The sequence below is a fragment of the Scyliorhinus torazame genome, chromosome 23 (genome assembly GCF_047496885.1).
Source record: "Scyliorhinus torazame isolate Kashiwa2021f chromosome 23, sScyTor2.1, whole genome shotgun sequence".
NCBI classification, from domain to species: domain Eukaryota; kingdom Metazoa; phylum Chordata; class Chondrichthyes; order Carcharhiniformes; family Scyliorhinidae; genus Scyliorhinus; species Scyliorhinus torazame.
The window spans coordinates 76,423,362-76,448,781 of NC_092729.1; positions in this window are offsets into that span (position 1 = coordinate 76,423,362).

Consider the following 25,420-nt stretch of genomic DNA (forward strand, 5'->3'; position numbering starts at 1 on the left):
GTCATGCTCCAGGCCGTGCTGAAGGAGGCGACACCGTTCTGTAACCTGCTCCTTGTTATATCAGATATGACAGGACCATCCACAGCCTGGTGTCAGGCTCCAGGCCGTGCTGAAGGAGGCGACACCGTTCTGTAACCAGCTCCTTGTTATATCAGATTTGACAGGCCCATCCACAGCCTGGTGTCAGGCTCCAGGCCGTGCTGAAGGAGGCGACACCGTTCTGTAATCATCTCCTTGTTATATCAGATTTGATAGGACCATCCACAGCCTGGTGTCAGGCTCCAGGCCGTGCTGAAGGAGATGACACCGTTCTGTAACCAGCTCCTTGTTATATCAGATTTGACAGGACCATCCACAGCCTTGTGTCAGGCTCCAGGCCGCGCTGAAGGAGGTGACACCGTTCTGTAACCAGCTCCTTGTTATATCAGATTTGACAGGACCATCCACAGCCTGGTGTCAGGCTCCAGGCCGTGCTGAAGGAGGTGACTCCGTTCTGTAACCAGCACCTTGTTGTATCAGATTTGACAGGACCATCCACAGCCTGGTGTCAGGCTCCAGGCCGTGCTGAAGGAGGCGACACCGTTCTGTAACCAGCACCTTGTTGTATCAGATTTGACAGGACCATACACAGCCTGGTGTCAGGCTCCAGGCCGTGCTGAAGGAGGCGACACCGTTCTGTAACCAGCTCATTGTTGTATCAGATTTGACAGGACCATCCACAGCCTGGTGTCAGGCTCCAGGCCGTGCTGAAGGAGGCGACACCGTTCTGTAACCAGCTCCTTGTTGTATCAGATTTGACAGGACCATCCACAGCCTGGTGTCAGGCTCCAGGCCGTGCTGAAGGAGGCGACACCGTTCTGTAACCAGCACCTTGTTGTATCAGATTTGACAGGACCATCCACAGCCTGGTGTCAGGCTCCAGGCCGTGCTGAAGGTGGCGACAACTTTCTTTAACAAGCTCCTTGTTATATCAGACTTGACAGGACCATCCACAGCCTGGTGTAAGGCTCCAGGCCGTGCTGAAGGAGGCGACACCGTTCTGTAACCAGCTCCTTGTTATATCAGATTTGACAGGACCATCCACAGCCTGGTGTCAGGCTCCAGGCCGTGCTGAAGGAGGTGACACCGTTCTGTAACCAGCTCCTTGTTATATCAGATTTGACAGGACCATCCACAGCCTGGTGTCAGGCTCCAGGCCGTGCTGAAGGAGGCGACACCGTTCTGTAACCAGCTCCTTGTTATATCAGATTTGACAGGACCATCCACAGCCTGGTGTCAGGCTCCAGGCCGTGCTGAAGGAGGCGACACAGTTCTGTAACCAGCTCCTAGTTATAGCAGATTTGACAGGACCATCCACAGCCTGGTGTCAGGCTCCAGGCCGTGCTGAAGGAGGCGACACTGTTCTGTAACCAGCTCCTTGTTATATCAGATTTGACAGGAACATCCACAGTCTGGTGTCAGGCTCCAGGCCGTGCTGAAGGAGGTGACACCGTTCTGTAAACAGCTCCTAGTTATATCAGATTTGACAGGACCATCCACAGCCTGGTGTCAGGCTCCAGGCCGTGCTGAAGGAGGCGACACCGTTCTGTAACCAGCACCTTGTTATATCAGATTTGACAGGACCATCCACAGCCTGGTGTCAGGCTTCAGGCCGTGCTGAAGGAGGCGACACCGTTCTGTAACCAGCTCCTTGTTGTATCAGATTTGACAGGACCATCCACAGCCTGGTGTCAGGCTCCAGGCCGTGCTGAAGGAGGCGACACTGTTCTGTAACCAGCTCCTTGTTGTATCAGATTTGACAGGACCATCCACAGCCTGGTGTCAGGCTCCAGGCCGTGCTGAAGGAGGCGACACCGTTCTGTAACCAGCTCCTTGTTATATCAGATTTAACAGGACCATCCACAGCCTGGTGTCAGGCTCCAGGACGTGCTGAAGGAGGCGACACCGTTCTGTAAAATGCTCCTTGTTATATCAGATTTGACAGGACCATCCACAGCCTGGTGTCAGGCTCCAGGACGTGCTGAAGGAGGCGACACCGTTCTGTAAAATGATCCTTGTTGTATCAGATTTGACAGGACCATCCACAGCCTGGTGTCCGGCTCCAGGCCGTGCTGAAGGAGGCGACACCGTTCTGTAACCAGCTCCTTGTTATATCAGATTTGACAGGACCATCCACAGCCTGGTGTCAGGCTCCAGGCCGTGCTGAAGGAGGTGACACCGTTCTGTAACCAGGCCTTGTTATATCAGATTTGACATGGCCATCCACAGCCTGGTGTTAGGCTCCAGGCTGTGCTGAAAGAGGCGACACCATTCTGTGACCAGCTCCTTGTTATATCAGATTTGACAGGACCATCCACAGCCTGGTGTCAGTGTCCAGGCCGTGCTGAAGGAGGCGAAACCGTTCTGTAACCACCTCCTTCTTGTATCAGATTTGACTGGACCATCCACAGCCTGGTGTCAGGCTCCAGGCCATGCTGAAGGAGGCGACACCGTTCTGTAACCAGCTCCTTGTTATATCAGATTTGACAGGCCCATCCACAGCCTGGTCTCAGGCTCCAGGCCGTGCTGAAGGAGGTGACTCCATTCTGTAACCAGCACCTTGTTGTATCAGATTTGACAGGACCATCCACAGCCTGGTGTCATGCTCCAGGCCGTGCTGAAGGAGGCGACACCGTTCTGTAACCAGCTCCTTGTTATATCAGATTTGACAGGACCATCCACAGCCTGGTGTCAGGCTCCAGGCCGTGCTGAAGGAGGCGATACCGTTCTGTAACCAGCTCCTTGTTATATCAGATTTGACAGGACCATCCACAGCCTGGTGTCAGACTCCAGGCCGTGCTGAAGGAGGCGACACCGTTCTGTAACCAGCTCCTTGTTATATCAGATTTGACAGGACCATCCACAGCCTGGTGTCAGGCTCCAGGCCGTGCTGAAGGAGGCGACACCGTTCTGTAACCAGCACCTTGTTATATCAGATTTGACAAGGCCATCCACAGCCTGGTGTCAGGCTCCAGGCCGTGCTGAAGGAGGCGACATCGTTCTGTAACCTGCTCCTTGTTATATCAGATTTGACAGGACCATCCACAGCCTGGTGTCAGGCTCCAGGCTGTGCAGAAGGAGGCGGCACCGTTCTGTAACCAGCTCCTTGTTATATCAGATTTGACAGGACCATCCACAGCCTGGTGTCAGGCTCCAGGCCGTGCTGAAGGAGGCGACACCGTTCTGTAACCAGCACCTTGTTGTATCAGATTTGACAGGACCATCCACAGCCTGGTGTCAGGCTCCAGGCCGTGCTGAAGGAGGTGACACCGTTCTGTAACCAGCTCCTTGTTATATCAGATTTGCCCCACACTCTGCTCCTGTACTCTCGGGAGTGGTGAAGAATGAATGGTGATCAGCCTCCGATAGTAACCAGGGAGCGAGTGGAGCCACTGGATCGGGAATGACCTCAGTGACTGGAATCGATTTTGATATTTATAGCTAAAGGCACAGAGCTTCAAGGTAAGGAAGTGTTATTCCCACTATTCCAGATGTTGGTCAGACCGCACCTGGAGTATTGCACAGTCCTGGCCCCTGATTTGAGGAAAGATGTAGGGGCTTTAGAGGCAGTTCAGAGGAGGTTGACGAGACTGACCGCAGAGATGAGGGCTTTGTCTTATCAAGAGAGTTGTTAAGAAGGTGTAGAGATCCAATTGTGGTTTATAAGATGATAAAAGGAGTGGGTGAAGTGGAAGTGGAGCGGATGCTTCCTCTTGTGGGGCGTTCTGGAACGAGAGGTCAGAATCTCAGGATAACAGGCAGCAAATGTGAATCAGAGCTGAGGAGAAACTACTTCTCCCAATGGGATGTGAACCTGTGGAATTCGCGATCTAGAGTGCGGTGCATGCTGGGACAGTGAGTAAATTTAAGGAGCAGTTATATAGATTTTGAATTGGGAATGGGGTGAGAATTTTGGATAATGGGCAGGGCGGCGGCGTTAAGCCGAGGATGAGATCAGCCAAGACCGAATGACGGAGCAGACGCGAGGGGCTAAATAGCCTCATTCTGCTCCTGGACCTGAAAACTTACAAACTTCTGAACTGAAAACCGTGGATTCAATCTTTCCAAGATGCAAATGACCAGAGCAATAATACACTTAAAGTGGTTTATACAATAAATAACTGGACAGGGAGACTTACCAGGGACACCGACAACAGCCAGGAGGGGATAGTAACCCGCTTGAATTATCATCAGTGCGCCCCAGATCCGCCATGGTAAAGACTGGTGAGACATATAGTAAATACCCCAGGATAAACTCTTGTCCATTGCTGTAACGTTCCTGTGGATAGTTCCCAGATTCTGATCCATTGCTGTAACGTTCCTGTGGATAGTTCCCAGATTCTGATCCATTGCTGTAACGTTCCTGTGGATAGTTCCCAGATTCTGATCCATTGCTGTAACGTTCCTGTGGATAGTTCCCAGATTCTGATCCATTGCTGTAACGTTCCTGTGGGTAGTTCCCAGATTCTGATCCCTCCTCTCGGCCTCTCTGGAGCCGCTGATCTCTGGCAGTGTTGGAATTGACGCTCCCGCTGACAGTTTGGGATAACACAGTGAAAGGAATCGCTTTTTAATAGCAGAGACAAACCCTCCAGTGACACGGTTAGATCCATAGAGACTGACATTAATCACAGTCACTAAACAAACAGGCTCAGTTAACCCCTTTCAATCCAATACTTTTTATATCACAATGAAAGAGAAGATTAGCCGGGTCTGGATTGGCTGTGTGACAGTGACTGAGGGATGGAGTGTGGAAATAGTGGACACACTGACCCTGATACTCAATCCTCATTGATATCTGAGTGGTTCCTGGGGACTGGGGCATTTTCACTGTCCCATCCTGTTTATAAAAGGAGAGAGAGGGATAGACCCTGGAGGGACAGAGCAGTCAGTATAATGTTAGTCACCAGGACATTTCTAGGGCAGACTGGGCAACAGGAATATTGCTCCTTCGCGAGGAAATGGTGTTATGTGACCAGAAACACGGCGATATTCGTGGGAAATCACATCGCATGTTGTTATTGCAGTTATATTTCAAAATAACTGCAGGATTAATGAGGGAACTGAAATGAATTTATGTACTGGGACATGTTGTGATCAAATGTCATTTATTAGAGTTGTTCTCGAGTCCCAAAGCCGTGGATTAAAGGGTCTGTGACAGTGAGAATGTGATATTGGCTAAGAAACAGAAAGCAGAGAGAAGCGGTGAATGATAGTTGTTCAGAGAGGAGGGGAGGAGACATTGATGTTCACTCGGGGTCCACATGAGGACAATTGCTCTTCAAGATACAATTCACTGCGATAGGCTTCAATGGAAAGAATTTCAACATTCACAAATGACAGACACTCAGCAATGACACAGTGAGCAGGGGAGCAGCAATCTTCAGCAGCATGTTCCCAGATCTGTGAAAGGGAGGGTCACGGGGAAAGTAAATTTAAATCACTGTCGTGTGGGTAATGCATTAGGGAGGAGGGCAGAGGACAGGAAATATAAACTAAACGGGACAAGTTTAAAAAGTGTACAGGAAGGGAGCGGGGACATGTCCACACTTTGCAATGGAAGGTCATGGTGATAAGATTGGAAAATCCTCAGAAGATATTTAACTTGATCAATAGAGGCGGAGACTCCGAAAAGAAGGATGTTAGGATCATAGAGTCATCGAGGTCCAGAGCACAGAAAGGTCATTCGGCCCATCTGGACTGGGCAGGTCAAAAACAACCACATGAGTATTTGAATCCCACTTTCTAATACTTTGCCAATAGCCTATAGAGTTATAACCAGGTTTATAGAGAGGAACATAGCTGAATAATTGCTTCTTGATCTGCCGCTAAATATACAAAAGGATGTGAGGATCTTGGAGACAAAACAAAGGGTATTTAATGGAGTGTTGTCAGGGATGGAGGATTTCAGTTGAATATGGGGATTAGTGAACTGGAATTGTAATCTGTAGATCAGTTTAAGGTAAAGAGCAATTTCACAGAGGACTCCAAATTAGGAAGGGGTTTAGAGAGAGTGAGAAGAAAGGGTTCCACTGGAGTGTGTGTGTGGGCATGCCGGCAGTGCCCTGGAGTGTGTGTGTGGGCTGGCCTGGAGTGTGTGTGTGGGCTGGCCGGGAGTGGCCTGGTCTGGAGTGTGTGCGTGGGCTGGCCGGGAGTGACCTGGAGTGTGTGTGTGGACTGGCCGGGAGAGGCCTGGAGTGTGTGAGTGGGCTGGCCGGGAGGGACCTGGAGTGTTTGTGTGGGCTGGCCGGGAGTGGCCCGGAGTGTGTGTGTGGGCTGGCCGGGAGTGGCCTGGAGTGTGTGTGTGGGCTGGCCGGGAGTGGCCTGGAGTGTGTGTGTGGGCTTGCCGGGAGTGGCCTGGAGTGTGTGTGTGGACTGGCCGGGAGTGGCCTGGAGTGTGTGTGTGGGCTGGCCGGGAGTGGCCTGGAGTGTGTGTGTGGGCTGGCCGGGAGTGGCCCGGAGTGTGTGTGTGGGCTGGCCGGGAGTGGCCTGGAGTGTGTGTGTGGGCTGGCCGGGAGTGGCCTGGAGTGTGTGTGTGGGCTGGCCGGGAGTGGCCTGGAGTGTGTGTGTGGGCTGGCCGGGAGTGGCCTGGAGTGCGTGTGTCCCCGGGTGGTTATTCTTTATTTACAGTGGTCCCTGGGTGGTTTATATTTATTTACAGTGGTCTCTGGGTGGTTTATCTTTATTTACAGTGGTCCCCGGTTGGTTTATCTTTATTTACAGTGGTCCCTGGGTGGTTTATCTTTATTTACAGTGTCCCTGGGTGGTTTATCTTTATTTACAGTGGTCCCTGTCTGGTTTATCTTTATTGACAGTGGTTCCCGGGTGGTTTATCTTTATTTACAGTGTGTCCCTGGGTGGTTTATCTTTATTTACAGTGGTCCCTGGGTGGTTTATCTTAATTTACAGTGGTCTCTGGGTGGTTTATCTTTATTTACAGTGGTCCCTGGGTGGTTTATCTTTATTTACAGTGGTCCCCGGGTGGTTTATCTTTATTTACAGTGGTCCCCGGTTGGTTTATCTTTATTTACAGTGGTCCCTGGGTGGTTTATTTTTATTTACTCTGGTCCCTGGGTGGTTTATCTTTATTTACAGTGGTCCCTGGGTGGTTTATCTTTATTTACAGTGGTCCGCGGGTGGTTTATCTTTATTTACAGTGGTCCCCGTGTTGTTTATCTTTATGTACAGTGGTCTCTGGGTGGTTTATCTTTATTTACAGTGGTCCCTGGGTGGTTTATCTTTATTTACAGTGGTCCCTGTGTGGTTTACCTTTATTTACAGTGGTCCCTGGGTGGTTTATCTTTATTTACAGTGGTCCCTGGGTGGTTTATCTTTATTTACAGTGGTCTCTGGGTGGTTTATCTTTATTTACAGTGGTCCCTGGGTGGTTTATCTTTATTTACAGTGGTCCCTGGGTGGTTTATCTTTATTTACAGTGGTCTCTGGGTGGTTTATCTTTATTTACAGTGGTCCCCGTGTTGTTTATCTTTATGTACAGTGGTCCTTGGGTGGTTTATCTTTATTTACAGTGGTCCCTGGGTGGTTATTCTTTATTTACAGTGGTCCCTGGGTGGTTTATTTTTATTTACAGAGGTCCCCGGTTGGTTTATCTTTATTTACAGTGGTCCCTGGGCTGTTTATCTTTATTTACAATGGTCCCTGGGTGGTTTATTTTTATTTACACTGGTCCCTGGGTGGTTTATCTTTATTTACAGTGGTCCCTGGCTGGTTTATCTTTATTTACAGTGGTCCCCGTGTGGTTTATCTTTATTTACAGTGGTCCCTGGGAGGTTTATCTTTATTTACAGTGGTCCCTGGGTGGTTTATCTTTATTTACAGTGTTCCACGTGTGGTTTATCTTTATTTACAGTGGTCCCTGGGTGGTTTATCTCTATTTACAGTGGTCCCTGGGTGGTTTATTTTTATTTACACTGGTCCCTGAGTGGTTTATCTTTATTTACAGTGGTCCCTGGGTGGTTTATCTTAATTTACAGTGGTCCCTGGGTGGTTTATCTTTATTTACAGTGGTCCCTGGGCTGTTTATCTTTATTTACAGTGTGTCCCTGGGTGGTTTATCTTTATTTACAGTGGCCCCTGGGTGGTTTATCTTTATTTACAGTGGTCCCTGGGTGGTTTATCTTTATTTACAGTGGTACCTGGGCTGTTTATCTTTATTTACAGTGTGTCCCTGGGTGGTTTATCTTTATTTACAGTGGTCCCTGGGCTGTTTATCTTTATTTACAGTGGTCCCTGGGTGGTTATTCTTTATTTACAGTGGTCTCTGGGTGGTTTATCTTTATTTACAGTGGTCCCTGGGTGGTTTATCTCTATTTACAGTGGTCCCTGGGTGGTTTATTTTTATTTACACTGGTCCCTGGGTGGTTTATCTTTATTTACAGTGGTCCCTGGGTGGTTTATCTTTATTTACTGTGGTCCCTGGGTGGTTATTCTTTATTTACAGTGGTCCCTGGGCTGTTTATCTTTATTTACAGTGGTCTCTGGGTGGTTTATCTTTATTTACAGTGGTCCCTGGGTGGTTTATCTTTATTTACAGTGGTCCCTGGGTGGTTTATCTTTATTTACAGTGGTCCCTGGGTGGTTTATGTTTAATTACAGTGGTCTCTGGGTGGTTTGTCTTTATTTACAGTGGTCTCTGGGTGGTTTATCTTTATTTATAGTGGTCCCTGGGTGGTTTATCTTTATTTACAGTGGTCCCTGGGTGGTTTATCTTTATTAACAGTGGACCCCGGGTGGTTTATCTTTATTTACAGAGGTTCCCGGGTGGTTTAACATTATTTACAGTGGTCTCTGGGTGGTTTATCTTTATTTACTGTGGTCCCTGTGTTGTTTATCTTTATTTACAGTGGTCTCTGGGTGGTATATCTTTATTTATAGTGGTCTCTGGGTGGTTTATCTTTATTTACAGTGGTCCCTGGGTGGTTTATCTTTATTTACAGTGGTCTCTGGGTGGTTTATCTTTATTTAGAGTGTTCCATGTGTGGTTTATCTTTATTTACAGTGGTCTCTGGGTCGTTTATCTTTATTTACAGTGGTCCCCGGGTGGTTTATCTTTATTTACAGTGGTCTCTGGGAGGTTTATCTTTATTTACAGTGGTGTCTGGGTGGTTTTTCTTTATTTACAGAGGTGTCTGGGTGGTTTATCTTTATTTACAGTGGTCTCTGGGTGGTTTATCTTTATTTACAGTGGTCCCTGGGTGGTTTATTTTTATTTACAGTGGTCCCTGGGTGGTTTATCTTTATTTACAGTGGTCCCTGGGTGGTTTATCTTTATTTACAGTGGTCCCTGGGTTGTTTATCTTTATTTACAGTGGTCTCTGCGTGGTTTATCTTTATTTACAGTGGTCTCTGGGTAGTTTATCTTTATTTACAGTGGTCCCGGGTGGTTTATCTTTATTTACAGTGGTCCCTGGGTGGTTTATCTTTATTTACAGTGGTCTCTGGGTGATTTATCTTTATTTACAGTGGTCCCTGGGTGGTTAATCTTTATTTACAGTGGTCCCTGAGTGGTTTATCTTTATTTACAGTGGTCTCTGGGTGGTTTATCTTTATTTACAGTGGTTCCCGAGTGGTTTATCTTGATTTACAGTGGCCCCCGGGTGGTTTATCTTTATTTACAGTGGTCCCTGGGTGGATTATCTTTATGTACAGTGGTCCCTGGGTGGTTTATCTTTATTTACAGTGGTCCCTGGGTGGTTTATCTTTATTTACAGTGGTCCCTGGGAGGTTTATCTTTATTTGCAGTGGTCCCTGGGTGGTGTATCTTTATTTACAATGGTCTCTGGGTGGTTTATCTTTATTTACAGTGGTCCCTGGCTGGTTTATCATTATTTACAATGGTCTCTGAGTGGTTTATCTTCATTTACAATGGTCCCTGGGTGGTTTATTGTTATTTACAGTGATTCCCTGGTGGTTTATCTTTATTTACAGTGGTCCCTGGGTGGTTTACCTTTATTTACAGTGGTCTCTGGGTGGTTTATCTTTATTTACAGTGGCCCCTGAGTGGTTTATCTTTATTTACAGTGGTCCCTGGGTGGTTTATCTTTATTTACAGTGGTCCCTGGGTGGTTTATCTTTATTTACAGCGGTCCCGGGGTGGTTTATCTTTATTTACAGAGGTCCCCGGGTGGTTTATCTTCATTTACAGTGGTCTCTGGGTGGTTTATCTTTATTTACAGTGGTCCCTGGGTGGTTTATCTTGATTTACAGTGGTCCCGGGTGGTTTATCTTTATTTACAGTGGTCTCTGGGTGGTTTATCTTTATTTACAGTGGTCCCTGGGTGGTTTATTTTTATTTACAGTGGTCCCTGGGTGGTTTATCTTTATTTACAGTGGTCCCTGGGCTGTTTATCTTTATTTACAGTGTGTCCCTGGGTGGTTTATCTTTATTTTCAGTGGTCCCTGGGTGGTTTATCTTTATTTACAGTGGTCCCTGGGTGGTTTCTCTTTATTTACAGTGGTCCCCGGTTGGTTTATCTTTATTTACAGTGGTCCCTGGGTGGTTTATCTCTATTTACAGTGGTCCCTGGGTGGTTTATTTTTATTTACACTGGTCCCTGGGTGGTTTATCTTTATTTACAGTGGTCCCTGGGTGGTTTATCTTTATTTACAGAGGTCCCCGGTTGGTTTATCTTTATTTACAGTGGTCCCTGGGCTGTTTATCTTTATTTACAATGGTCCCTGGGTGGTTTATCTTTATTTACAGTGGTCCCTGGGTGGTTTACCTTTATTTACAGTGGTCTTTGGGTGGTTTATCTTTATTTACAGTGGCCCCTGAGTTGTTTATCTTTATTTACAGTTGTCCCCGTGTGGTTTATCTTTATTTACAGTGGTCCCTGGGTGGTTTATATTTATTTACAGTGGTCCCTGGGTGGTTTATCTTTATTTACAGTGGTCCCCGGGTGGTTTATCTTTATTTACAGTGGTCCCTGGGTGGTTTATCTTTATTTACAGTGGTCCCTGGGTGGTTTATCTTTATTGACACTGGTTCCTGTGTGGTTTATCTTTATTTACAGGGGTCCCTGGGTGGTTTATCTTTATTTACACTGGTCTCTGAGTGGTTTATCTTTATTTACAGTGGTCCCTGGGTGGTTTATCTTTATTTACAGTGGTCCCTGGATGGTTTATCTTTATTTACAGTGGTCCCTGGGTGGTTTATCTTTATTTACAGTGGTCACTGGGTGGTTTATCTTTATTTACAGTGATCTCTGTGTGGTTTATCTTTATTTACAGTGGTCCCCGGGTGGTTTATCTTTATTTACAGTGGTTCCTGGGTTGTTTATCTTTATTTACAGTGGTCCCTGGGTGGTTTATATTTATTTACAGTGGTCCCCGGGTGGTTTATCTTAGTTTACAGTGGTTCCCTGTGTAGTTTATCTCTATTTACAATGGTCCCTGGGTGGTTTATCTTTATTTACAGTGGTTCCCGGGTGGTTTATCTTTATTTACAGTGGTCCCTGGGTGGTTTATCTTTATTTACACTGGTCCCTGGGTGGTTTATCTTTATTTACAGTGGTCCCCGGGTGGTTTATCTTAATTTACAATGGTCTCTGGGTGGTTTATCTTTATTTACAGTGGTTCCCTGTGTAGTTTATCTTTATTTACAGTGGTCCCTGGGTGGATTTTCTTTATTTACAGTGGTCCCTGGCTGGTTTATCTTTATTTTCAGTGGTCCCTAGGTGGTTTATCTTTATTTAAAGTGGTCCCTGGGTGGTTTGTCTTTATTTACTGTGGTTCCCGGGTGGTTTATCTTTATTTACAGTGGTCCCCGGTTGGTTTATCTTTATTTGCAGTGGCCCCTGGGTGGTTTCTCTTTATTTACAGTGGTCCCTGGGCTGTTTATCTTTATTTACAGTGGTCCCTGGGTGGTTTATCTTTATTTACAGTGGTCCCGGGAGGTTCATCTTTATTTACAGTGTTCCCTGGGCTGTTTATCTTTATTTACAGTGGTCCCTGGGTGGTTTATCTTTATTTACAGTGGTTCCCTGGTGGTTTATCTTTATTGACAGTGGTCTCTGGTTGGTTTATCTTCATTTACAATGGTCCCTGGGTGGTTTATCTTTATTTTCAGTGGTCCCTGGGTGGTTTATCTTTATTTACAGTGGTCCCTGGATGGTTTATCTTTATTTACAGTGGTCCCTGGGTGGTTTATCTTTATTTACAGTGGTCACTGGGTGGTTTATCTTTATTTACAGTGATCTCTGGGTGGTTTATCTTTATTTACAGTGGTCCCCGGGTGGTTTATCTTTATTTACAGTGGTCCCTGGGTGGTTTATCTTTATTTACACTGGTCCCTGGGTGGTTTATCTTTATTTACAGTGATCCCCGGGTGGTTCATCTTAATTTACAGTGGTTCCCTGTGTAGTTTATCTTTATTTACAGTGGTCCCTGGCTGGTTTATCTTTATTTTCAGTGGTCCCTAGGTGGTTTATCTTTATTTAAAGTGGTCCCTGGGTGGTTTGTCTTTATTTACTGTGGTTCCCGGGTGGTTTATCTTTATTTACAGTGGTCCCCGGTTGGTTTATCTTTATTTGCAGTGGCCCCTGGGTGGTTTATCTTTATGTACAGTGGTCCCTGGGCTGTTTATCTTTATTTACAGTGGTCCCTGGGTGGTTTATCTTTATTTACAGTGGTCCCGGGAGGTTCATCTTTATTTACAGTGTTCCCTGGGCTGTTTATCTTTATTTACAGTGGTCCCTGGGTGGTTTATCTTTATTTACAGTGGTTCCCTGGTGGTTTATCTTTATTGACAGTGGTCTCTGGTTGGTTTATCTTCATTTACAATGGTCCCTGGGTGGTTTATCTTTATTTTCAGTGGTCCCTAGGTGGTTTATCTTTATTTAAAGTGTTCCCTGGGTGGTTTATCTTTATTTACAGTGGTCCCTGGGTGGTTTATCTTTATTTACTGTGGTTCCCGGGTGGTTTATCTTTATTTGCAGTGGCCCCTGGGCTGTTTATCTTTATTTACAGTGGTCCCTGGGTGGTGTATCTTTATTTACAATGGTCTCTGGGTGGTTTATCTTTATTTACAGTGGTCCCTGGGTGGTTTATCTTCATTTACAATGGTCCCTGGGTGGTTTATCTTTATTTACAGTGGTCCCGGGAGGTTCATCTTTATTTACAGTGTTCCCTGGGCTGTTTATCTTTATTTACAGTGGTTCCCTGGTGGTTTATCTTTATTTACAATGGTCCCTAGGTGGTTTATCTTTATTTAAAGTGTTCCCTGGGTGGTTTATCTTTATTTACTGTGGTTCCCGGGTGGTTTATCTTTATTTACAGTGGTCCCCGGATGGTTTATCTTTATTTGCAGTGGCCCCTGGGCTGTTTATCTTTATTTACAGTGGTCCCTGGGTGGTTTATCTTTATTTACAGTGGTCCCCGGGTGGTTTATCTTTATTTACAGTGGTCCCTGGGTGGTTTATTTTTATTTACAGTGGTCCCTGGGTGGTTTATCTTTATTTCCAGTGGTCCCTGGGTGGTTTATCTTTATTTACAGTCGTCCCTGGGTGGTTTATCTTTATTTACACTGGTGCCTGGGTGGTTTATCTTTATTTACAGTGGTCCCCGGGTGGTTTATCTTTATTTACAGTGGTCCCTGGGTGGTTTATCTTTATTTACAGTGGTCCCTTGGTGGTTAATCTTTATTTACAGTGGGTCCCGGGTGGTTTATATTTATTTACAGTGGTCCCGGGTGGTTTATCATTATTTACAGTGGTCCCTGGGCTGTTTATCTTTATTTACAGTTGTCCCTGTGTGGTTTATCTTTATTTACAGTGGTTCCCTGGTGGTTTATCTTTATTTACAGTGGTCCCTGGGTGGTTTACCTTTATTTACAGTGGTCTCTGGGTGGTTTATCTTTATTTACAGTGGCCCCTGAGTGGTTTGTCTTTATTTACAGTGGTCCCCGTGTGGTTTATCTTTATTTACAGTGGTCCCTGGGTGGTTTATCTTTATTTACAGTGGTCCCTGGGTGGTTTATCTTTATTTACACTGGTCCCTGGGTGGTTTATCTTTATTTACAGTGGTCCCTGGGTGGTTTATCTTTATTTACAGTGGTCCCTGGGTGGTTTATCTTCATTTACAATGGTCCCTGGGTGGTTTATCTTTATTTACAGTGGTCCCTGGGCTGTTTATCTTTATTTACAGTGGTTCCCTGGTGGTTTATCTTTATTTACAGTGGTCCCTGGGTGGTTTACCTTTATTTACAGTGGTCTCTGGGTGGTTTATCTTTATTTACAGTGGCCCCTGAGTGGTTTGTCTTTATTTACAGTGGTCCCCGTGTGGTTTATCTTTATTTACAGTGGTCCCTGGGTGGTTTATCTTTATTTACAGTGGTCCCTGGGTGGTTTATCTTTATTTACACTGGTCCCTATGTGGTTTATCTTTATTTACAGTGGTCCCTGTGTGGTTTATCTTTATTTACAGTGGTCACTGTGTGGTTTATCTTTATTTACAGTGATCTCTGGGTGGTTTATCTTAATTTACAGTGGACCCTGGGTGGTTTATCTTTATTTATAGTGGTCCCTGTGTGGTTTATCTTTATTTACAGTGGTCCCTGGGTGGTTTATCTTTATTTACAGAGGTCCCGGTGTGGTTTACCTTTATTTACAGAGGTCCCCGGGTAGTTTATCTTCATTTACAGTGGTCTCTGGGTGGTTTATCTTTATTTACAGTGGTCCCTGGGTGGTTTATCTTTATTTACAGTGGTCCCGGGTGGTTTATCTTTATTTACAGTGGTCTCTGGTGATTTATCTTTATTTACAGTGGTCCCTGGGTGGTTTATCTTTATTTACAGTGGTCCCTGGGAGGTTTATCTTTATTTACAGTGGTCTCTGGGTGGTTTGTCTTTATTTACAGTGGTCTCTGGGTGGTTTATCTTTATTTACAGTGGTCCCTGGGTGGTTTATCTTTATTTACAGTGGTCCCTGGGTGGTTTATCTTTATTAACAGTGGACCCCGGGTGGTTTATCTTTATTTACAGAGGTTCCCGGGTGGTTTAACATTATTTCCAGTGGTCTCTGGGTGGTTTATCTTTATTTACTGTGGTCCCTGTGTGGTTTATCTTTATTTACAGTGGTCTCTGGGTGGTATATCTTTATTTACAGTGGTCTCTGGGTGGTTTATCTTTATTTACAGTGGTCCCTGGGTGGTTTATCTTTATTTACAGTGGTCTCTTGGTGGTTTATCTTTATTTAGAGTGTTCCATGTGTGGTTTTTTTTTTTTACAGTGGTCTCTGGGTCGTTTATCTTTATTTACAGTGGTCCCCGGGTGGTTTATCTTTATTTACAGTGGTCTCTGGGAGGTTTATCTTTATTTACAGTGGTGTCTGGGTGGTTTTTCTTTATTTACAGTGGTGTCTGGGTGGTTTATCTTTATTTACAGTGGTCTCTGGGTGGTTTATCTTTATTTACAGTGGTCCCTGGGTGGTTTATTTTTATTTACAGTGGTCCCTGGGTGGTTTATCTTTATTTACAGTGGTCCCTGGGTGGTTTTCTTTATTTACAGTGGTCCCTGGGTTGTTTATCTTTATTTACAGTGGTCTCTACGTGGTTGATCTTTATTTACAGTGGTCTCTGGGTAGTTTATCTTTATTTACAGTGGTCCCGGGTGGTTTATCTTTATTTACAGTGGTCCCTGGGTGGTTTATCTTTATTTACAGTGGTCTCTGGGTGATTTATCTTTATTTACAGTGGTCCCTGGGTGGTTAATCTTTATTTACAGTGGTCCCTGAGTGGTTTATCTTTATTTACAGTGGTCTCTGGGTGGTTTATCTTTATTTACAGTGGTTCCCGAGTGGTTTATCTTGATTTACAGTGGTCCCCGGGTGGTTTATCTTTATTTACAGTGGTCCCTGGGTGGTTTATCTTTATGTACAGTGGTCCCTGGGTGGTTTATCTTTATTTACAGTGATCCCTGGGTGGTTTATCTTTATTTACAGTGGTCCCTGGGAGGTTTATCTTTATTTGCAGTGGTCCCTGGGTGGTGTATCTTTATTTACAATGGTCTCTGGGTGGTTTACCTTTATTTACAGTGGTCCCTGTGTGGTTTATCTTTATTTACAGTGGTCACTGGGTGGTTTATCTTTATTTACAGTGATCTCTGGGTGGTTTATCTTAATTTACAGTGGACCCTGGGTGGTTTATCTTTATTTATAGTGGTCCCTGTGTGGTTTATCTTTATTTACAGTGGTCCCTGGGTGGTTTATCTTTATTTACAGAGGTCCCGGTGTGGTTTACCTTTATTTACAGAGGTCCCCGGGTAGTTTATCTTCATTTACAGTGGTCTCTGGGTGGTTTATCTTTATTTACAGTGGTCCCTGGGTGGTTTATCTTTATTTACAGTGGTCCCGGGTGGTTTATCTTTATTTACAGTGGTCTCTGGTGATTTATCTTTATTTACAGTGGTCCCTGGGTGGTTTATCTTTATTTACAGTGGTCCCTGGGTGGTTTATCTTTATATAAAGTGGTCTCTGGGTGGTTTGTCTTTATTTACAGTGGTCTCTGGGTGGTTTATCTTTATTCACAGTGGTCCCTGGGTGGTTTATCTTTATTTACAGTGGTCCCTGGGTGGTTTATCTTTATTAACAGTGGATCCCGGGTGGTTTATCTTTATTTACAGAGGTTCCCGGGTGGTTTAACATTATTTACAGTGGTCTCTGGGTGGTTTATCTTTATTTACTGTGGTCCCTGTGTGGTTTATCTTTATTTACAGTGGTCTCTGGGTGGTATATCTTTATTTACAGTGGTCTCTGGGTGGTTTATCTTTATTTACAGTGGTCCCTGGGTGGTTTATCTTTATTTACAGTGGTCTCTTGGTGGTTTATCTTTATTTAGAGTGTTCCATGTGTGGTTTATCTTTATTTACAGTGGTCTCTGGGTCGTTTATCTTTATTTACAGTGGTCCCCGGGTGGTTTATCTTTATTTACAGTGGTCTCTGGGAGGTTTATCTTTATTTACAGTGGTGTCTGGGTGGTTTTTCTTTATTTACAGTGGTGTCTGGGTGGTTTATCTTTATTTACAGTGGTCTCTGGGTGGTTTATCTTTATTTACAGTGGTCCCTGGGTGGTTTATTTTTATTTACAGTGGTCCCTGGGTGGTTTATCTTTATTTACAGTGGTCCCTGGGTGGTTTTCTTTATTTACAGTGGTCCCTGGGTTTTTTATCTTTATTTACAGTGGTCTCTACGTGGTTGATCTTTATTTACAGTGGTCTCTGGGTAGTTTATCTTTATTTACAGTGGTCCCGGGTGGTTTATCTTTATTTCCAGTGGTCCCTGGGTGGTTTATCTTTATTTACAGTGGTCTCTGGGTGATTTATCTTTATTTACAGTGGTCCCTGGGTGGTTAATCTTTATTTACAGTGGTCCCTGAGTGGTTTATCTTTATTTACAGTGGTCTCTGGGTGGTTTATCTTTATTTACAGTGGTTCCCGAGTGGTTTATCTTAATTTACAGTGGTCCCCGGGTGGTTTATCTTTATTTACAGTGGTCCCTGGGTGGTTTATCTTTATGTACAGTGGTCCCTGGGTGGTTTATCTTTATTTACAGTGATCCCTGGGTGGTTTATCTTTATTTACAGTTGTCCCTGGGAGGTTTATCTTTATTTGCAGTGGTCCCTGGGTGGTGTATCTTTATTTACAATGGTCTCTGGGTGGTTTATCTTTATTTACAGTGGTCACTGGCTGGTTTATCTTTATTTACAATGGTCTCTGGGTGGTTTATCGTTATTTACAGTGGACCCCGGGTGGTTTATCTTTATTTACAGTGGTCTCTGGGTGGTTTATCTTTATTTACAGTGGTCCCTGGCTGGTTTATCTTTATTTACAATGGTCTCTGGGTGGTTTATCGTTATTTACAGTGGTCCCCGTGTGGTTTCTCTTTATTTACAGTGGCCCCTGGGTGGTTTATCTTTATTTACAGTGGTCTCTGGGTGGTTTATCTTTATTTACAGTGGTCCCTGGGTGGTTTATCTTTATTTACAGTGGTCCCCGGGTCGTTTATCTTTATTTACTGTGGTCCCTGGATGGTTTATCTTTATTTACAGTGGTCCCTGAGTGGTTTATCTTTATTTACAGTGGTCTCTGGGTGGTTTATCTTTATTTACAGTGGTCCCTGGGTGGTTTATCTTCATTTACAGTGGTCTCTGGGTGTTTTATCTTTATTTACAGTGGTCCCTGGGTGGTTTCTCTTTATTTACAGTGGTCCCTGGGTGGTTTATCTTTATTTACAGTGGTCCCTGGGTGGTTTATCTTTATTTACAGTGGTTCCCGGGGGGTTTATCTTTATTTACAGTGGTCCCGGGTGGTTCATCTTTATTTACAGTGTTCCCTGGGCTGTTTATCTTTATTTACAGTGGTCCCTGGGTGGTTTATCTTTATTTACAGTGGTTCCCTGGTGGTTTATCTTTATTGACAGTGGTCTCTGGTTGGTTTATCTTCATTTACAATGGTCCCTGGGTGGTTTATCGTTATTTACAGTGGTCCCCGTGTGGTTTATCTTTATTTACAGTGGTCTCTGGGTGGTTTATCTTTATTTACAGTGGTCTCTGGGTGGTTTACCTTTATTTACAGTGGCCCCTGAGTAGTTTGTCTTTATTTACAGTGGTCCCCGTGTGGTTTATCTTTATTTACAGTGGTCCCTGGGTGGTTTATATTTATTTACAGTGGTCCCTGGGTGGTTTATCTTTATTTACAGTGGTCCCCGTGTGGTTTATCTTTATTTACAGTGGTCCCTGGGTGGTTTACCTTTATTTACAGTGGTCCCGGTGTGGTTTACCTTTATTTACAGAGGTCCCCGGGTGGTTTATCTTCATTTACAGTGGTCTCTGGGTGGTTTATCTTTATTTACAGTGGACCCTGGGTGGTTTATCTTTATTTACAGTGGTCCCGGGTGGTTTATCTTTATTTACAGTGGTCTCTGGTGATTTATCTTTATTTACAGTGGTCCCTGGGTGGTTTATCTTTATTTACAGTGGTCCCTGGGTGGTTTATCTTTATTTACAGTGGTCTCTGGGTGGTTTGTCTTTATTTACAGTGGTCTCTGGGTGGTTTATCTTTATTTACAGTGGTCCCTGGGTGGTTTATCTTTATTTACAGTGGTCCCTGGGTGGTTTATCTTTATTAACAGTGGACCCCGGGTGGTTTATCTTTATTTACAGAGGTTCCCGGGTGGTTTAACATTATTTACAGTGGTCTCTGGGTGGTTTATCTTTATTTACTGTGGTCCCTGTGTGGTTTATCTTTATTTACAGTGGTCTCTGGGTGGTATATCTTTATTTACAGTGGTCTCTGGGTGGTTTATCTTTATTTACAGTGGTCCCTGGGTGGTTTATCTTTATTTACAGTGGTCTCTGGGTGGTTTATCTTTATTTAGAGTGTTCCATGTGTGGTTTATCTTTATTTACAGTGGTCTCTGGGTCGTTTATCTTTATTTACGGTGGTCCCCGGGTGGTTTATCTTTATTTACAGTGGTCTCTGGGAGGTTTATCTTTATTTACAGTGGTGTCTGGGTGGTTTTTCTTTATTTACAGTGGTGTCTGGGTGGTTTATCTTTATTTACAGTGGTCTCTGGGTGGTTTATCTTTATTTACAGTGGTCCCTGGGTGGTTTATTTTTATTTACAGTGGTCCCTGGGTGGTTTATCTTTATTTACAGTGGTCCCTGGGTGGTTTATCTTTATTTACAGTGGTCCCTGGGTTGTTTATCTTTATTTACAGTGGTCTCTGCGTGGTTGATCTTTATTTACAGTGGTCTCTGGGTAGTTTATCTTTATTTACAGTGGTCCCGGGTGGCTTATCTTTATTTACAGTGGTCCCTGGGTGGTTTATCTTTATTTACAGTGGTCTCTGGGTGATTTATCTTTATTTACAGTGGTCCCTGGGTGGTTAATCTTTATTTACAGTGGTCCCTGAGTGGTTTATCTTTATTTACAGTGGTCTCTGGGTGGTTTATCTTTATTTACAGTGGTTCCCGAGTGGTTTTTCTTGATTTACAGTGGTCCCCGGGTGGTTTATCTTTATTTACAGTGGTCCCTGGGTGGTTTATCTTTATGTACAGTGGTCCCTGGGTGGTTTATCTTTATTTACAGTGATCCCTGGGTGGTTTATCTTTATTTACAGTGGTCCCTGGGAGGTTTATCTTTATTTGCAGTGGTCCCTGGGTGGTGTATCTTTATTTACAATGGTCTCTGGGTGGTTTATCTTTATTTACAGTGGTCCCTGGCTGGTTTATCTTTATTTACAATGGTCTCTGGGTGGTTTATCGTTATTTACAGTGGTCCCCGGGTGGTTTATCTTTATTTACTGTGGTCTCTGGGTGGTTTATCTTTATTTACAGTGGTCCCTGGGTGGTTTATCTTTATTTACAGTGGTCTCTGGGTGTTTTATCTTTATTTACAGTGGTCCCTGGGTGGTTTCTCTTTATTTACAGTGGTCCCTGGGTGGTTTATCTTTATTTACAGTGGTCCCTGGGTGGTTTATCTTTATTTACAGTGGTTCCCGGGGGGTTTATCTTTATTTACAGTGGTCCCGGGTGGTTCATCTTTATTTACAGTGTTCCCTGGGCTGTTTATCTTTATTTACAGTGGTCCCTGGGTGGTTTATCTTTATTTACAGTGGTTCCCTGGTGGTTTATCTTTATTGACAGTGGTCTCTGGTTGGTTTATCTTCATTTACAATGGTCCCTGGGTGGTTTATCGTTATTTACAGTGATTCCCTGGTGGTTTATCTTTATTTACAGTGGTCCCTGGGTGGTTTACCTTTATTTAAAGTGGTCTCTAGGTGGTTTATCTTTATTTACAGTGGCCCCTGAGTGGTTTGTCTTTATTTACAGTGGTCCCCGTGTGGTTTATCCTTATTTACAGTGGTCCCTGGGTGGTTTATATTTATTTACAGTGGTCCCTGTGTGGTTTATCTTTATTTACAGTGGTCCCCGTGTGGTTTATCTTTATTTACAGTGGTCCCTGGGTGGTTTACCTTTATTTACAGTGGTCCCTGGGTGGTTTATCTTTATTTACACTGGTCCCTGGGTGGTTTATCTTTATTTACAGTGGTCCCTGGGTGGTTTATCTTTACTAACAGTGGTCACTGGGTGGTTTATCTTTATTTACAGTGATCTCTGGGTGGTTTATCTTAATTTACAGTGGGCCCTGGGTGGTTTATCTTTATTTACAGTGGTCCCTGGGTGGTTTATCTTTATTTACAGTGGTCCCTGGGTGGTTTATCTTTATTTACAGAGGTCCCGGGGTGGTTTATCTTTATTTACAGAGGTCCCCGGGTGGTTTATCTTCATTTACAGTGGTCTCTGGGTGGTTTATCTTTATTTACAGTGGTCCCTGGGTGGTTTATCTTTTTTTACAGTGGTCCCGGGTGGTTTATCTTTATTTACAGTTGTCTCTGGGTGGTTTATCTTTATTTACAGTGGTCCCTGGGTGGTTTATATTTATTGACAGTGGTCCCGGGGTGGTTTATCTTTATTTACAGTGGTCCCTGGGTGGTTTACCTTTATTTACAGTGGTCCCTGGGTGGTTTATCTTTATTTACAGTGGTCCCGGGGTGGTTTATCTTTATTTACAGTGGTCCCTGGGTGGTTTATCTTTATTTACAGTGGTCCCCGGGTGGTTTATCTTTATTTACAGTGGTCCCTGGGTGGTTTATCTTTATTTACAGTGGTCCCCGTGTGGTTTATCTTAATTTACAGTGGTCCCTGGGTGGTTTACCTTTATTTACAGTGGTCCCTGGGTGGTTTATCTTTATTTACACTGGTCCCTGGGTGGTTTATCTTTATTTACAGTGGTCCCTGGGTGGTTTATCTTTATTTACAGTGGTCACTGGGTGGTTTATCTTTATTTACAGTGATCTTTGGGTGGTTTATCTTAATTTACAGTGGTCCCTGGGTGGTTTATCTTTATTTGCAGTGGTCCCTGGGTGGTTTATCTTTATTTACAGAGGTCCCCGGGTGGTTTATCTTCATTTACAGTGGTCCCTGGGTGGTTTATCCTTATTTACAGTGGTCCCGGGTGGTTTATCTTTATTTACAGTGGTCCCTGGGTTGTTTATCTTTATTTACAGTGGTCCCCGGGTGGTTTATCTTCATTTACAGTGGTCCCTGGGTGGTTTATCCTTATTTACAGTGGTCCCGGGTGGTTTATCTTTACTTACAGTGGTCTCTGGGTGGTTTATCTTTATTTACAGTGGTCCCTGGGTGGTTTATCTTTATTTGCAGTGGTCCCTGGGTGGTTTATCTTTATTTACAGTGGACCCCGGGTGGTTTATCTTTATTTACAATGGTTCCCGGGTGGTTTATCTTTATTTACAGTGGTCCCCGGGTGGTTTAACATTATTTACAGTGGTCTCTGGGGGGTTTATCTTTATTTACTGTGGTCCCTGGGTGGTTTATCTTTATTTACAGTGGTCTCTGGGTGGTCTATCTTTATTTACAGTGGTCTCTGGGTGGTTTAACTTTATTTACAGTGGTCCCTGGGTGGTTTATCTTTATCTAGAGTGGTCTCTGTGTGGTTTACCTTTATTTAGAGTGTTCCATGTGTGGTTTATCTTTATTTACAGTGGTTCCCGGGTGGTTTATCTTTATTTACAGTGGTCCCCGGGTGGTCTATCTTTATTTACAGTGGTCTCTGGGAGGTTTATCTTTATGTACAGTGGTCTCTGGGTGGTTTATCTTTATTTACAGTGGTGTCTGGGTGATTTATCTTTATTTACAGTGGTCTCTGGGTGGTTTATCTTTATTTACAGTGGTCCCTGGGTGGTTTATTTTTATTTACAGTGGCCCCTGGGTGGTTTATCTTTATTTACAGTTGTCCCTAGGTGGTTTATCTTTATTTACAGTGGTCCCTGTGTGGTTTATCTTTATTTACAGTGGTCTCTGCGTGGTTTATCTTTATTTACAGTGGTCTCTGGGTGGTTTATCTTTATTTACAGTGGTCCCGGGTGGTTTATCTTTATTTACAGTGGTCCCTGGGTGGTTTATCTTCATTTACAGTGGTCTCTGGGTGGTTTATCCTTATTTACAGTGGACTCTGAGTGGTTTATCTTTATTTACAGTGGTCCCTGGGTGGTTTACCTTTATTTACAGTGGTCTCTGGGTGGTTTATCTTTATTTACAGTGGCCCCTGAGTGGTTTGTCTTTATTTACAGTGGTCCCCGTGTGGTTTATCTTTATTTACAGTGGTCCCTGGGTGGTTTATATTTATTTACAGTGGTCCCTGGGTGGTTTATCTTTATTTACAGTGGTCCCCGTGTGGTATATCTTTATTTACAGTGGTCCCTGGGTGGTTTACCTTTATTTACAGTGGTCCCTGGGTGGTTTATCTTTATTTGCAGTGGTCCCTGGGTGGTTTATCTTTATTTACAGTGGTCCCTGGGTGGTTTATCTTTATTTACAGTGGTCACTGGGTGGTTTATCTTTATTTACAGTGATCTCTGGGTGGTTTATCTTAATTTCCAGTGGGCCCTGGGTGGTTTATCTTTATTTACAGTGTTCCCTGGGTGGTTTATCTTTATTTACAGTGGTCCCTGGGTGGTTTATCTTTATTTACAGACGTCCCGGGGTGGTTTATCTTTATTTACAGAGGTCCCCGGGTGGTTTATCTTCATTTACAGTGGTCTCTGGGTGGTTTATCTTTATTTACAGTGGTCCCTGGGTGGTTTATCTTTATTTACAGTGGTCCCGGGTGGTTTATCTTTATTTACAGTGGTCTCTGGGTGGTTTATCTTTATTTACAGTGGTCCCTGGGTGGTTTATCTTTATTTACAGTGATCTCTGGGTGGTTTATCTTAATTTACAGTGGACCCTGGGTGGTTTATCTTTATTTACAGTGGTCCCTGGGTGGTTTATCTTTATTTACAGTGGTCCCTGGGTGGTTTATCTTTATTTACAGAGGTCCCGGGGTGGTTTATCTTTATTTACAGAGGTCCCCGGATGGTTTATCTTTATTTACAGTGGTCCCTGCGTGGCTTATCTTTATTTACAATGGTCCCTGGGTGGTTTATCTTTATTTACAGTGGTCCCTGGGAGGTTTATCTTTATTTACAGTGGTCCCTGAGTGGTTTATCTTTATTTACAGTGGTCCCCGGGTCGTATGTCTTTATTTACAGTGGTTCCCGGGTGGTTTATCTTTATTTACACTGGTCCCCGGTGGTTTAACTTTATTTACAGTGGTCCCTGGGTGGTTTATCTTTATTTACAGTGGTTCCTGGGTGGTTTATCTTTATTTACAGTGGTCCCGGGTGGTTTATCTTTATTTACAGTGGTCTCTGGGTGGTTTATCTTTATTTACCGTGGTCCCTGTGTTGTTTATCTTTATTCACAGTGGTCCCTGGGTGGTTTATTTTTATTTACAGTGGTCCCTGGGTGGTTTATCTTTATTTACAGTGGTCCCCGGGTGATTTATCTTTATTTACACTGGTCCCTGGATCGTTTATATTTATTTACAGTGGTCTCTGGATTTATCTTTATTTACAGTGGACCCGGGTGGTTTATCTTTATTTACAGTGGTGCCTGGGTGGTTTAACTTGACTTACAGTGGTCTCTTTGTGGTTTATCTTTATTTACAGTGGTTCCTGGGTAGTTTATCTTTATTTACAGTGGTCTCTGGGTGGTTTATCTTTATTTACAGTGGTCCCCGGGTGGTTGATCTTTATTTACAAAAGGCCCTGGGTGGTTTATCTTTATTTACAGTGGTTCCTGTGTGGTTTATCTTTATTTACAGAGGTTCCTGGGTGGTTTATCTTTATTTACAATGGTTCCTGGGTGGTTTATCTTTATTTACAGTTGTCTCTGGGTGGTTTATCTTTATTTACAGTGGTCCCCGGGTGGTTTATCTTTATTTACAATAGTCCCTGGGTGGTTTATCTTTATTTACAGTAGTCCCCGGATGGTTTATCTTTATTTACAGTGGTCCCTGGGTGGTTTATCTTTACTTACAGTGGTCCCCGCTGGTTTATCTTTATTTACAGTGGTCCCTGGGTGGTTTATCTTTACTTGCAGTGGTTCCTGGGTGGTTTATCTTTATTTACAATGGTCCCTGCGTGGTTTATCTTTATTTACAGTGGTCTCTGGGTGGTTTATCTTTATTTACAGTGGTTCCCGGGTAGTTTATCTTTATTTACAGTGGTCCCTGGGTGGTTAATCTTTATTTACAGTGGTCCCTGGGAGGTTTATCTTTATTTACAATAGTCCCTGTGTGATTTATCTTTATTTACAGTGGTCCCCGGGTGGTTTATCTTTATTTACAATAGTCCCTGGGTGGTTTATCTTTATTTACAGTAGTCCCCGGATGGTTTATCTTTATTTACAGTGGTCCCTGGGTGGTTTATCTTTATTTACAATGGTCCCTGGGTGGTTTATCTT